The sequence below is a fragment of the Gobius niger genome, assembly GCF_951799975.1.
Source record: "Gobius niger genome assembly, chromosome: 16".
Taxonomy (NCBI): domain Eukaryota; kingdom Metazoa; phylum Chordata; class Actinopteri; order Gobiiformes; family Gobiidae; genus Gobius; species Gobius niger.
The window spans coordinates 12041494-12054301 of NC_136867.1; the positions used below are offsets into that span (position 1 = coordinate 12041494).

The following is a 12808-nucleotide window of genomic DNA, read 5'->3' on the forward strand; positions in this document are numbered from 1 at the left end:
AAATAAATGCATGAATTAATGACGCACGTGTCCAAACAGTGTGTGAACTTGGACAGGACCAGTGCAGCGGTAATTAATTGGTGAGTTTAGATCGTAAAAATGATATTAATAGACTCCGTCTCCTCACTTTTCCCCATTTGCCATAATTACTACACGTTCGAGGGGGAAATCATGGCGGATTTACAGACTCCTCCTACCCAGCTCTGACCATTGACGGTATTTTGAAGCATGTTCCTAAAGCACCATTAGCTCTCATGCTAACGGCCTGTCAATGAAAGTCCGACCTTCATTAGTATACGAGATTTCTAAAATGTTCCTTACGAAAACCCGCCTGGTTCCTGTAATTGAGCCTAACCCAGCGGCCATTGGTTTAGATTAATCTTCACTTTTTGGTGAAATTGTGTCCTGACAAAGATAGATGATGCCTGAACACTGGATGGTCACTACAGCGTTCTTAAATTCAAACTTTCATTAAATGGAATTTCTGTTCCTCTCACATATATATATATTATACATATTCTCACCTGAGCTTAGACAAGTTGATGCGTAACTGTCTTTTTTCTTTTCTTTTAAATACAGTTGTGTGAAAAGTTACAGAATCCAAGTCTAGTTACACAAAATGTCTTGTATTGTAAGGCGTAATAATACCTTAGGAGCACATCGACGTCCGCGCAGTAACGCTCGTGTAACTTTTCACGTAACTGTATTTAAATAGGAAACACGTGGAAGAGCTTGGTAGCTTCTAACTTCACCCCAGTTTGGAGCTACGCATAGGAATATGCTGGGAGAGGCTAAATACTAACAACGTCTTTGGTCTATTTGCGTAACTGAGCGCACGCACAAAGACCAGACAGTTACACATCAACTCGTCTAAGCTAAGAACATATCTCAGTATGTAAAAACGGTGGCCTATTCCCTTAAATTATAATTTGGCTGAACTTCTAAAAAAGAAGACAGATAAAATAAACTAGAATTAAAGTAAAGAATTACGTAAAATGCACTCACTTAGTAATTGTATTTTGTAGCATTGTTGCTTCAAAACTTGACTGTGGCTAATCATGGTTCTATAAATTTTGCTTTAATTCCTGATAATCTAATTAGAACCAAGGAAATGAAAGTAATGAAATATAAAACTTATTGTAAATTTTCTTTTTATGTCTTATAAGATGCAACATGAACATGACACAGAATACAATATATTGTATTATGAGAGGAGAAAAAAACAATAATCGAAAGGTACCTAGAAGGGCCAAAACCAACTCTTCCTTGTCGAAAATAATCCAAAAGCTACCGTGAGTTCAACCAATCCCATCATGGAAGTGATTTTAAGAAATACGATAGGTCCCGCGGGGGCTCCTCAGTCTGAAGAAGACAATTGAAATCTTTTCCACCCTAATGTAATTTTCCTTTGCACCCCGGCTGCCTCTACAGACCACTGCAGTCCACTGATAGAGAGGCGAGGAGGGGCCACACAATAATGACTTTTTGGAGATGGCAGCGATATCGACAGTACGGTTGGGATTCTTGTCCCTCACTTCCCAGTGTGGCCACCTCTCCAAAGACATTAGAAGTCATTCAGAGGGTCAACACTTCAAGGTTTCACGGTGATGTTAATTTCACTGACCACAAAAACAACAATATACTTAGTTTTGGAGTACAATAATGAATATAATGGATTGCAAGTAAAGAATAGTTTTCTTCAACTGGTAAGTAGATGAAAAAGCAAGTTTGACTAGGGCTGAATTGTGATTTCTATGACTAAGTCTGCAAAATAGCATCTCTGGAGTGTTTCATCACACCTACGGGCTAATAAAAGTAAAACAACTAAAAAACACAAACACACCGCTCTCCCCGTGTCTGCGTAGGTTAGTGGTGAAAACATGTGCAATAGGTTAGTCCTCCAGCCAGGTATTTGTGACCACCAGCCTGGCTCCACATCATGGAGACGGGTCCCGGAGCGCCGGCCCATACTGGCAGCTCACTGCTCCTAAAAGGTCACCCAGCAACATTGCGGATGGGTCAAATGCAGAGAACAGATTTCTCTACAGAGATGAATAAAGTATAGCTTAACTTAAAAAAGTTAGCAGTTCAATCCAACTGGTAGCTTAACATGCAAAAGTTAAAGTCTTCAGTGAATGGTTGTTTTGTGGGAGGTCCTCCATTGGACAAAACATCCCAATGGACCCTTTTCATGGAGTATGACTCAAAACCCCAGAGATGATGACTTCCTGTCCCATTGTAAGGGGGATTAGTGAGACAAATTGACTCTTGCAAATTGATCAATATTTAAAATGTATCAAATTAGAAGATTCGTAATTTCACCAAAATGCAGCATGCCTCATAATCCGAGAAAATGGTCTATTGCTGTTAAAAAACATTCATCAAAGCTTACAATTGAATTTCGGCCCTTCTAAATTGGGTGCCGTGACCAAGTCCAAGAGAGAGTCACAAAAGTCAATGACTATCTCCCTGGGCCCTTTCTTTCTTCAATGTTCGAGGACACATTGGACAATTAGCAGTAATTAGTCTGACTGTCAAATTGCTGGGCACTTATACAATAGCAAAATTAAACAAGAGCAATTGAGAAAAAGCTCTGGCTGCTCAAAAATGTCATACAAAATCAACACTGGACAGCACACCATTGTCATCAAGCCAAACTACCACCAAAGCACATTGGCATTAGATCAGGAACTTTTAAGAAGTACACTTGATAAATTACCTTTTAATACGAATGCTGCATTTAGCAAAGCTTGAATAGAATGAAATTGTAAGGGAATTTCAATCAATGTCTGGCTGTGGGTGGTCCTCAAATGCCCTTTGCAAGATCCCTGCAGAAAAAGGTCAAATAATAAAGAGCCAAGCCAGATAATGCTAATTAGTTCTTCCCTTCTGGACACAAGGTCGAAAAGTTTCACTCCTGAGTCACTCTGTGCATAATACTGTATAATGTCAGGTGTTTGTATAAAACTTAGCACGTCTCCAAAATAGAGAGGGTGTTTTTGGGAAGACTCCTGTTATGGCAGTGTCAGTTATTTGCTAAAATTGATGATAGTGTTAATGAGGGAAATGATAACAGCACATATTATTTGTTTTTGTGGATTATTATATATAGGCTATGTGTGCTATAGGTGGTACACTGGACAGATCAGATTTTAATTCCCCTATTGTAATCAATGCCGGTAGCCACGTCATGTCATTGGTATGTATAGTAATTCCAGTTTTTAATGCAACATTTAGAGACTTGATTGCAAGCCAATTACCTGCATTGTTTTGCGCTTTCGTAATGTTTGGCCCAAACGAGACAGGGACGTAAGGGCCACTAAAAATAGCAGGCTGCATTCAGACAGAGTAGTTTTTTGGCATGTCTCGCATGGAGCAGTCCTCTGAGGAATAGATTTGTATAATTGATTCTTGGCATATTACCGTCCAGATTCACGCAATCGCATCACAAAACCATGCAAGACAATTCCTGATCAAAATAAGTTCTTTAAAGCGTTTCTTGACATATTTCTCTTCTATATGCAAAGTTGAATCACCGGCTTGAGACAAACCGCATTAAAGTGAGCGGGAGGGAAGACTACATAATACAACCTTGTATAGAATGTGCCATGCTGATGTCTTAATTATGCAGTGGCAGAGTGTGTAGATTCGATATGCAGTGATGAATGCATGCACTTGGATCACCTGTCTATCCAGCTGGGGTACATATTGTCAACATGAGTGCAGCAGAGCTCTAGTGGGACCAGTCGGGCTCATTCCCCAGGCAGTCACTCAAAGCACATGATTGGAGTAATAACTCAACGGAGTAAGCAAGTTGATTTAGTCCCAGCTCAACGCCTTCGACAGAACAGAGGTAGCAGTAATAGGATAACCTGCGAGAGGGAAAACATGGAGACAGCTTGATAAGACGACTGGATTAGGACTGAACAAACCGTTCTCCGATTATATAGCAATATGGCAAGGACGACTTTTGGAAATTGGAAACACTCCTGCTGCACACATTGTAATTACTACGACAACTGCTGAAAATTACTATAATGACTCCGGCTAAATTACTTTAAGTTGCACTACAAAGCTTTGTGTGTGTTACGGCCACAAACAAAACTGCAAATGCACCTACAGGACCCGAGAACGACTGCACAAGGATTCTACCACCACTAATATTACCACCCACTGCTTCAGCAACTGCTATGGAGGCACCATGCACATTTGTTTATGTGTGTTTTAAATGATTAGTGTCTCTCTGTACTGCAATCTATTTCCCCAACAGGAACAAATTAAGTTATTACCGCTTATACATACTGGAAAATCTTCTATTATCAATACAGCATTACAACTGGTCCTCTAACCTTCTGGAAGGACAGCAATAGTTAAACTTTACTCAACTAAAATAAATAACTGAGAGTCATGGAAATGTTGAGACATGCATACCTCCTGCTCTACAGTATTAAAACAATTGTTAAAAAGGAAGTTTGTAACAATATGCGTGATTTTATTTGATAGCCTGAGAGAGAAAGTACATAAGCTGACATAACCACAACTAAAGTACTGTATTTAAGTGGAACCTACAGCTAAAACAAGACTCCTCACTCCTCATTGATTTCCAACCAGCTCCGAGTTGGAGTTTGCGTAGACACCGCATTGACCTGCAGATGAGAAACGACGCTGTGCTATTAGTTACAATAGATTAGCTGTTACAGTTGACAACGTCCTCAAATTCAACTACAATGTGTTCCTTAAAGGAACAGGCCACCGTTTTTCCATACGTTCTTACCTGAGCCTAGACGAGATGACGCATATCCGTCTGATCTTTGTGTGTGCACTCAGTCACGCAAAAAGACCAAAGATGTTGTTAGCATTTAGCTTCTCCTACTCTCCTCTATGGGGCCAAACGGGGTGAAGCTAGAAGCGACCAAAAACGTGGAAGGGCTTGGTCGCTTCTAACTTCACCCCGTTTGGCCTCATAGAGGAGAGTAGGAGAGGCTAAATGCTAACAACATCTTTGGTCTATTTGCATGACTGAGCGTATGCGTAAAGGCAGGTGCGCATCAACTCGTCTAAGCTCAGTCAAGAACATATCTCAGTATGAAAAAAATGTGGCTTTAAGATCTTACTGAACAGGCTACACCTCATCATCCTTCCAAGGAAAGATTCATACATATCATATATAGGGTATGGGAAAAGCAGAAAAAACACATGGCAACAAAAGATAGATACCACGTGGTTGGCAGAATCAGAACATTTAAATATGTTTGTGTGATGTACTTTTACTCTTGTGAGAAGCTACTGCAGTAGCTCTAGTTCAAGTCAAGTCTTTATCTGAAATAAGAAGCATCATACACTTGGCTTAGATGTCGTTTCACAAACAAAGCATTAACCCTTGAAGCCCTCTTTTCCGACAATGCATCAGCTACATTATTTATCCATTCATCAATACGGCCACGTTGTCGTTATGCCTTGAAGAAAGTGCTAATCATAATAAAAATCCAAATTAAAACCCCCCCTGGAGTTTCTTAATGAGTCATAATGGTGTATAATTACCTGCATATTTCAAACTGAAATTTCTCCAAATCATGTATTGCGATAATATCATTTTAATAGTAAGTGCACACTTTCAAGATCACTTGGTATTCCTCGGCTGTCTCTCTCCATGAGTCTCCATACGTGACAAGGTGAATCCTCCAGAGCTGCAAATGGCTATCTCCTGATTGGGTCACATGCTCGTCCTTGAATCCATGCATCCTATGTGTACACTGCTTAACCAGTTAACTCAAGCTCAATTTAGAGCAAAATGCAATTCACATAATAGAGCAGCTTTTGTTCTGTTTCTTTAGAGAGAGAGAGAGAGAGATAACTGTGAATCACAATGACTATACAAAGCAAGGGTCACTGCAATGCATCTTTATGAGTGATTATGTTCTGTTTGGCCGGAGTTAACAAGAAATATCCAAAACATGACATTATTCTGCTTTGCCCAATGAGCAAATTAAAATGACGATGATTGAAATCCAATTCCTGTCCATACTTGAACGTGACGACCAATCAGAGGTGATTCAAATGACGTCTGTTCGGTCTTTCATCGTGGCTTTTGCTAATCTGATAAAGGGACATGGGATAATAAGTCATTATCTTGAGTTATTACATTATCCAAAGCATTAAAGGCTATGGGGGAAACATAACTGTAAAGTGATTAGGATTTGTGTGGGGTAAGGAGCTGAAAACAGAAGCGGAGGCGAGTGAGGTTAGGAATTAAAATGGCTCTGTTGATAAACGCGTTAATGGGATTTCTCATAACATTGTGGTGGGTCAATGCAGTCAATGGTAACTGACCTCTCAAGTGTTTGGCGCTACACTTCAATTCAGAGCAATAACCATTAAAAAAATATTTTAAAAAAACATAAAAAAGAAATAATGGAATGATAAACTAGTACAAGAATATTTCACTACACGTTTGCAGAGGTCTTAACTTCAGGGTCAGCAGTACTAAGTAACTCATGCCCCTAGAGGCCATAAGCGCCACTGCAGGTGTTGTAACATGTGTTTTTTTACTCATTAAGTATCTGTGGGAGTAAATACTACACACAATGGAGATAATTTTTTCACTCAAACTTGGCTGTAAAAACTGTTTAAGTGATGCTAGCCCGCAGTTAGCTTTGTTTAGCCTATTAGCAATTCCATTAGTGTGTAGGCAGTGAAGTTGCAATTGTGGTTTTCTGGTCAGAGACACCAGGGGGAGATAAAAGACCCCCCCCCACTCATCCCATTAACACTTGTATTACCCCCAGAGGGACTACGGGAAAAATCTATTAAGGTAAACCAGTTATTAGTACTGCTTTAAGACTGAGATATGATATTTTACTGCTTGCAAAGAATACTCTACGGGTAAATAATTGCATTGTCTGCAATTCGCTACTTGCAACCATCACGCTTTTATTGTTTTGATCAATTGTTTTGTAAATTTTCTGGTGAGAGGGTCAATAGTGAAAACCTTCCAAACAAATGGTCCTGGAGCTTTGTAGAGACCACCATGATGGAAGGCAAAGGCACCATGGTAACCAATCACACAGCCGCTGGATCACCGCAAAGTCAAATATGCGCAAATATGAACTTATTTTTTTGCATGAAAAGTTGCATAATGCACCTTTAAGTCTCTTGAATAACTTGTTTTGTAAGTTTTGAACCACATGCCCTTCCATTTCTCAGGATTGATCAGATCTTTGAATGCAAAAGGTACACGGATCTACGCCTTTTTCAATTGTGCTAAAATGATATCAGAATTTTGTGATGCAAATTTCTTCAGTTACTACAGCCCACACAAAATGTACACCAACATGGGACTGCTTCAACATAGCAGATCATAGGCAGGTTACTAACAGGGTGCTGAATGAATGAATAAATAAAATGCCCACTGTGGTTATTGCAGGGTGAAAAAAAGAGATTAAAAAACTTGAATACAAGACGTGACTTTGTATCAACAATTCCATGCCATTAACAATCAGTCACACACTCATTGACTGTATGAACAACATTGATTTGTAAATTCAGACGCCAGCTAAACTAAACTTACTCATCACAACAGCTTGCTCCTGTTTGGAACCCCTGCAATGCGTTACTCCAAGTAAATAAGATTAGTATGCAATGAAATAATTATCTTTTTGTTTATGTAATCAAGTGGAGAGACAGCCACTGCACCTAAAATGCACTTTATTTGATTACAAGTAGGCTACAACAACAACAAACACTCTCAGCTAAAATCCAGCTCAACTGCAGACATAACAGAGATGAGACATGAGAGATGTGCTCGAAACAGGGCCGTTAAACATTAGCGGGATGTGAGGAGAAAATAGACAGGGGTGGCAGTGATAGATAGTTTACCATTACAGTTAAGTGAGACTGGCTGCTGTGCTGTGTTTGAGGGAGGCTAATCAACCTGAAGTATCTCGCGTCGCTTAAAGCACTTCTATAGAGCGCAAAGATAGTGTTTTAACGCATTGGCAGGACAGGAGAAGCAAAAGAATTGAAAGGGTAAAAAAATAAATAAAGGCAAATACAAGTCACCAAATGTGTATACTTGACTTGGTCAAATTGGACAAACATGGGGAAACTACCCATAGAGCGGGAAAAACTTGGGAGTAGCACAGATGCAAATATTTATCTTGGCGACATGCAGTAATGAGCAATAGGCACACATGCGGGATCACTGGGGCCATGATAAAACCTCACTGCAAAAAAACACAACAATCCATGTCATGCATCCATCCTTGGGTGCCCCACTCTCTGCCACCAGCATTAACCCAAAATGACCTCACCCTATAGCCCCGAGAGGAATTTATGTTTCCATGGTCCGGAGAGTGTCCGGTGGGCAGTTAGTTGTCAAGGCGACTCTCGGGGAAGTGAACAGCCTGAAGGGTATGACACAGTACACACTATTAACCCAAGTGATCTTTGACTATGACCACATCTGACAGGTCTGATTAGCACCCACTGCCCGCTATGTCCCAGGGTTAGTTTACCACCAAGATTGAACACAGCCACGGACAACATCAGCCTATGTTCCTCCGTTAGTGATTTTTGTTGTTTTGTTTCAGGCTGCATACTTTTTCAAACAATTTAAAAGTTTCCCCTGGTAACTATGAAGGCAGCGCTGTTTCTATTGTTGCTATTGTTGCTGATGACAGACTCCTCCAATAGATCGAGCAGCAGCTATTGTTCTTTTGTTGCTTTATTTATGCTTTATACACATAAGAGACAGCGCTTCAGCCTGCAACCTAGGAGGGGGATTACAAAATGAGTGTATTTTTAGCACCGGAAAGTATGCCTTCCTCACCAATGCACTTTTAAGGCACGCACACAGCTGATAAAAGGAGCAAAACACATGACTTGTTTGAAATTGTCATGTGTTACTGTATGTCAGGCTGACATACAGTAATAAATGCAAATCACAATGTCTGTATTTTAGAGAATGTTTGAATTACTAAGACATTTCACAGCCTGATGCCACTTTTTCACTTGGCGTCAGCCCCTATAAGGACGTGTGTATCATGTCATCGTAAAGTCGGGCGACATTGACTATGAGGTCAGTGGGAGCGATGTCTGACTCATTTAGCGTTGGGTGCGTGATGAATGTGGTGAACAGCTAAGAGATTCTGTAGCCCGTCAAATGTCGAGTTATGTAATGTTCATACCCAGGACCAAACCGCTTTTAATAGAAACACTAAAAATACATGCCTGTTCTGTGATCATTTTCTGTAAACCCGATGAAAAGGCGCGAATCTGATATCCTGACGGTTCACAAGCTTCTCCCTGTGTGACTCAGCCAACCTTCTCGCTAAATGCAGAAGCTGTGGAGCATGACAATATGATTTAGGTGCTAAAACACCAGCAGAAGTTCCATCTTGCAGAGGCCTTTCAAGAAGGTTCTGTACGAAGTTTGCCTGTTTCCCACATCAATACAAAACATGCTAACAGACGTCTACACAGAAGTCAAATATTTTATGCATTATTTTTTTGCATATGACCTCAAGGCTACATTCTTCTTCTCTGCTTACGACACCGAAACCCGTCCCTCTTGTCACAGTGCACCGAGGACTGCATCTCCCTGTTACATAAAAGGATTGTGCCCTGTCTCTGTGACCTCAAGCAGTTCGAGCTGATCAAGTTGTAAACAAGGCGCCACAATAAACCCATGTCAACTCGCTGCAGCCCTCGTAGCTTTATGAGCCGGCAAGATGTTAGAAGTCAATGACGTCAATGTGATTAGAATCAATTGACCCATCCAAGCCTGCAGCCACACAGACAAAACAAAGGCAAATGTTAGGACAGGAAGTGCTCAGAGGGGGAACATTTTGTGAACCTTATGTAGCTGAAAATAGACAGTCCATGATTCATCCATGTGCTTGACAGCAGCAATCCGTCACTCTACCTTTAGATCCATGCTGCGGTGTTCCTAGTCTGTGCGACAGCTACAGTGTGCTTGCAATCTGGCAAGTCAGTGCATCACCCCTTATCTCTGGCTTCCCTCCGTCTAAGGCTCCACTAGCCAAGTGTTGCCTCCATGCTGGCATCATGAATAAAAGCTCCGCCAATAAACTTCGATTAGGATCAAAAAAAGCAATGCAGCACTTAAACATGGTGAGTTTGCCGTAATTACTCGCTTCTCCAGAGTGCTATCATTTGGGAAACACAGGGTTTACTATTTCTTTCTTGCCGTCGGATACAGCTCTTGATCATATAGGTCAGTTTGTATGTGATGTACCTGGGGGAGAAGAGGGTCTTATTAAAGTAATTGGTTGCAGTGTGTGGTACAAACTGGGCGGAAAGGTTTGGCCTCTGTGTGATTCGAGATAGAAAGATGAGGAAGAGTGTGCAAGTCCCAGGGGTGGGCTGTAGGGGTTTTAATAAGGAGAGGAAAAGCTCTCCACAAAGCACCAGGAAGTCCTCAGGGAGAAGACCTCGATCCGATGACCACAGCACAGTGAGCAGCACAAGTAAGGGGGGCCTGAGCGGAAGCCACAACTTAAGACGACTGTGGGGAATTTTAGATCCGGACTAAAAAAAAAGTGTCATAAAATAAGACGTCTATAGACCAAGACCAATCCAACTATTTGTAATTGCTTCATAGTTTCGCACAGTTCTCAACTTGCATAGCTGCAATGGACCCACATTCCATATCAAGCCACAGATCATTGCAAATTAATTTCAGCTAAAAGCATTTGTAGTTTGTCCCTATTAATAAGTAAAGTTCTGGCTTTGAGTGTTGAACAAAAGAGGCTCTTGTTGCTCAAAATATTCAAATGTTGGTATGTTTGCACGCTAAAACACAATGAAAAGCATATGCGCAATCTTTTTTTTGATCAGAATAGATATACGGATGTTTCTTTGCCTGTTTTGACCAAAAGAAAACTAGACATTGAAATAGAAGACACCCACAGATGCAGGCAAATAGTGTGGTTGCATTGCCAGGAACGAGGTGGGGTGTGGGATGACATCTTGTAAAAAGAATAATGGAGAAAAACAGTTCTAAACACATCACTGAAATATGGGTCATGCCTATAGAGAGAGAGAGAGGGAGGGAGACTTTTTCCCATTTGTCATTTTGTCTTTTCACACCAAATGGGAATGAATAAAGTCCATTGATGGCACCACTGCTGGCCAATTCTATCATGTTTCCTGTTGTGTATGCCTGGTAATGACGCCATTTGCATGTCCACGGTCAGTTGTTCTAGTTATTACCCAGAACTCCACAGTGCCACATAATCGCTGGGGAAATTTCAGGCAGTAATAATCTCAGAAGTATCACGGCTTTTATTGACTGTTTCAAAACGCAATAACACATTTGAGTGATAAATTGTAGCCAAAGTGACATTTAGCGCAGTTGCTTTTCTGACGTCGCACGAGTCTGGAGGCTGTCAGGCTATCCTCTCACCGTTCCAAGATGAAGAACGCCAAGTTATGCATATTGTCCTCCATCAAATAGAGCTTGGCTACTTTCAATGATTAAGTGAAGTGGAACTTAAATTAGAGATACTTAATGGCAGTACATGTTCTATGCTGAAATAAAATGGGGCCCAAGACAGACCCTTGTTGAACACCAGGTGGCATCAAGTGAAGTGCTACTCTAATATTGAAAAGGTTGCTACAAAGTATTAAAGTTGCCAAGAGGAAAATATTGTGCTAAATGCTAAATGCTGCTGTAAAAACCTCTAAAAATAGTAGCAGTGCAGCTAATAGTCTCTAAGATTGCTGCACTATTCTTACCGCTCGACATCATCTTTCACTCTGTGCTGTCATGTCTAATAACGCATTTTGGCCAAATATCCTCAAAAAATTTAATTTGCTAAAAAAAATAGCTGCAATTATTGAAAGGCTATAATTTCTGATATACAGTATACACTAATGATCAGACAGGCTTACACAGAGTTTATATGCTAATAGACACAATCAGTAACTAGCAAAGACAGAACTTTATGTACTGTTTTCTTGTTGTACTGTACTTGTATCAATGAAGGACAAGCAGGGGATGATATAATGTCAGGCCATAAACTATGACTGTATTTTTCCCTGCAAGCATAATTTATGGCACAATTGCCATTCAATTCAGCGCAACACTTGATTACAGTCATGATCACTTAATCAAATGTCCTCTTAATACGCCAATGGTCAAAGGAAATGCAAAAAAGGTCAAATTATGTATTTATTTGTTTATTTGGTCAGGACAATGCATGTTAATGAACGCACATGGGACTCATGAATGTAAACACACCATGCGGGACTGTAGCCTATGACTAATTTGCATCCATTGTCCCACACTCGCACTCACAAACCCACTCACTCACCCTTAGTGGTAGAAGAGGTACTCAATATTCTTACTTCAGTAAAAATGCAGATACAGGACCAAACATGTACTTAAGGAAAAGGAAAAGTATCTGATTTTTTAATTTAACTTAAAGGGGCTACATGCAAGTTTGCCATTTTATACTCACTACTGCCATCTCAGGTCATAAATACATAGTTTTTAAACTCTGCATAGTCCCTTTAAGTAAAAGTATAAAAGTATGTATGTAGTGAAGTAAAAGTAAAAAGTATTCACCATAAAATGTACTTAAGTAAAGTACCTATAATTTGTACATTTTACTTGTACTTTGTTACTTTCCACCACTGCTCATCCTGGCCTATTGTACATGTTTTTAGTGGCGAAACCGGTAACCTACGCAGAAACGGGGAGAACATGCAAACTCCACACAGAAAGGATTTCAAACCCGGAACATTCTTACTGTGAAGCACGAGCACAAACTGGTGAACCGCTGTG

The 12808-nt window shown here is 40.4% G+C and overlaps 1 protein-coding gene across 8 annotated transcripts in view; it reads right to left on the reverse strand.

Moving 5' to 3' along the window:
- Positions 1 to 12808, reverse strand: part of dlgap2a (discs, large homolog-associated protein 2a) — a 127467-nt gene that overhangs the window by 51343 nt on the left and 63316 nt on the right. The gene's annotated exons all lie outside the window — the stretch shown is intronic.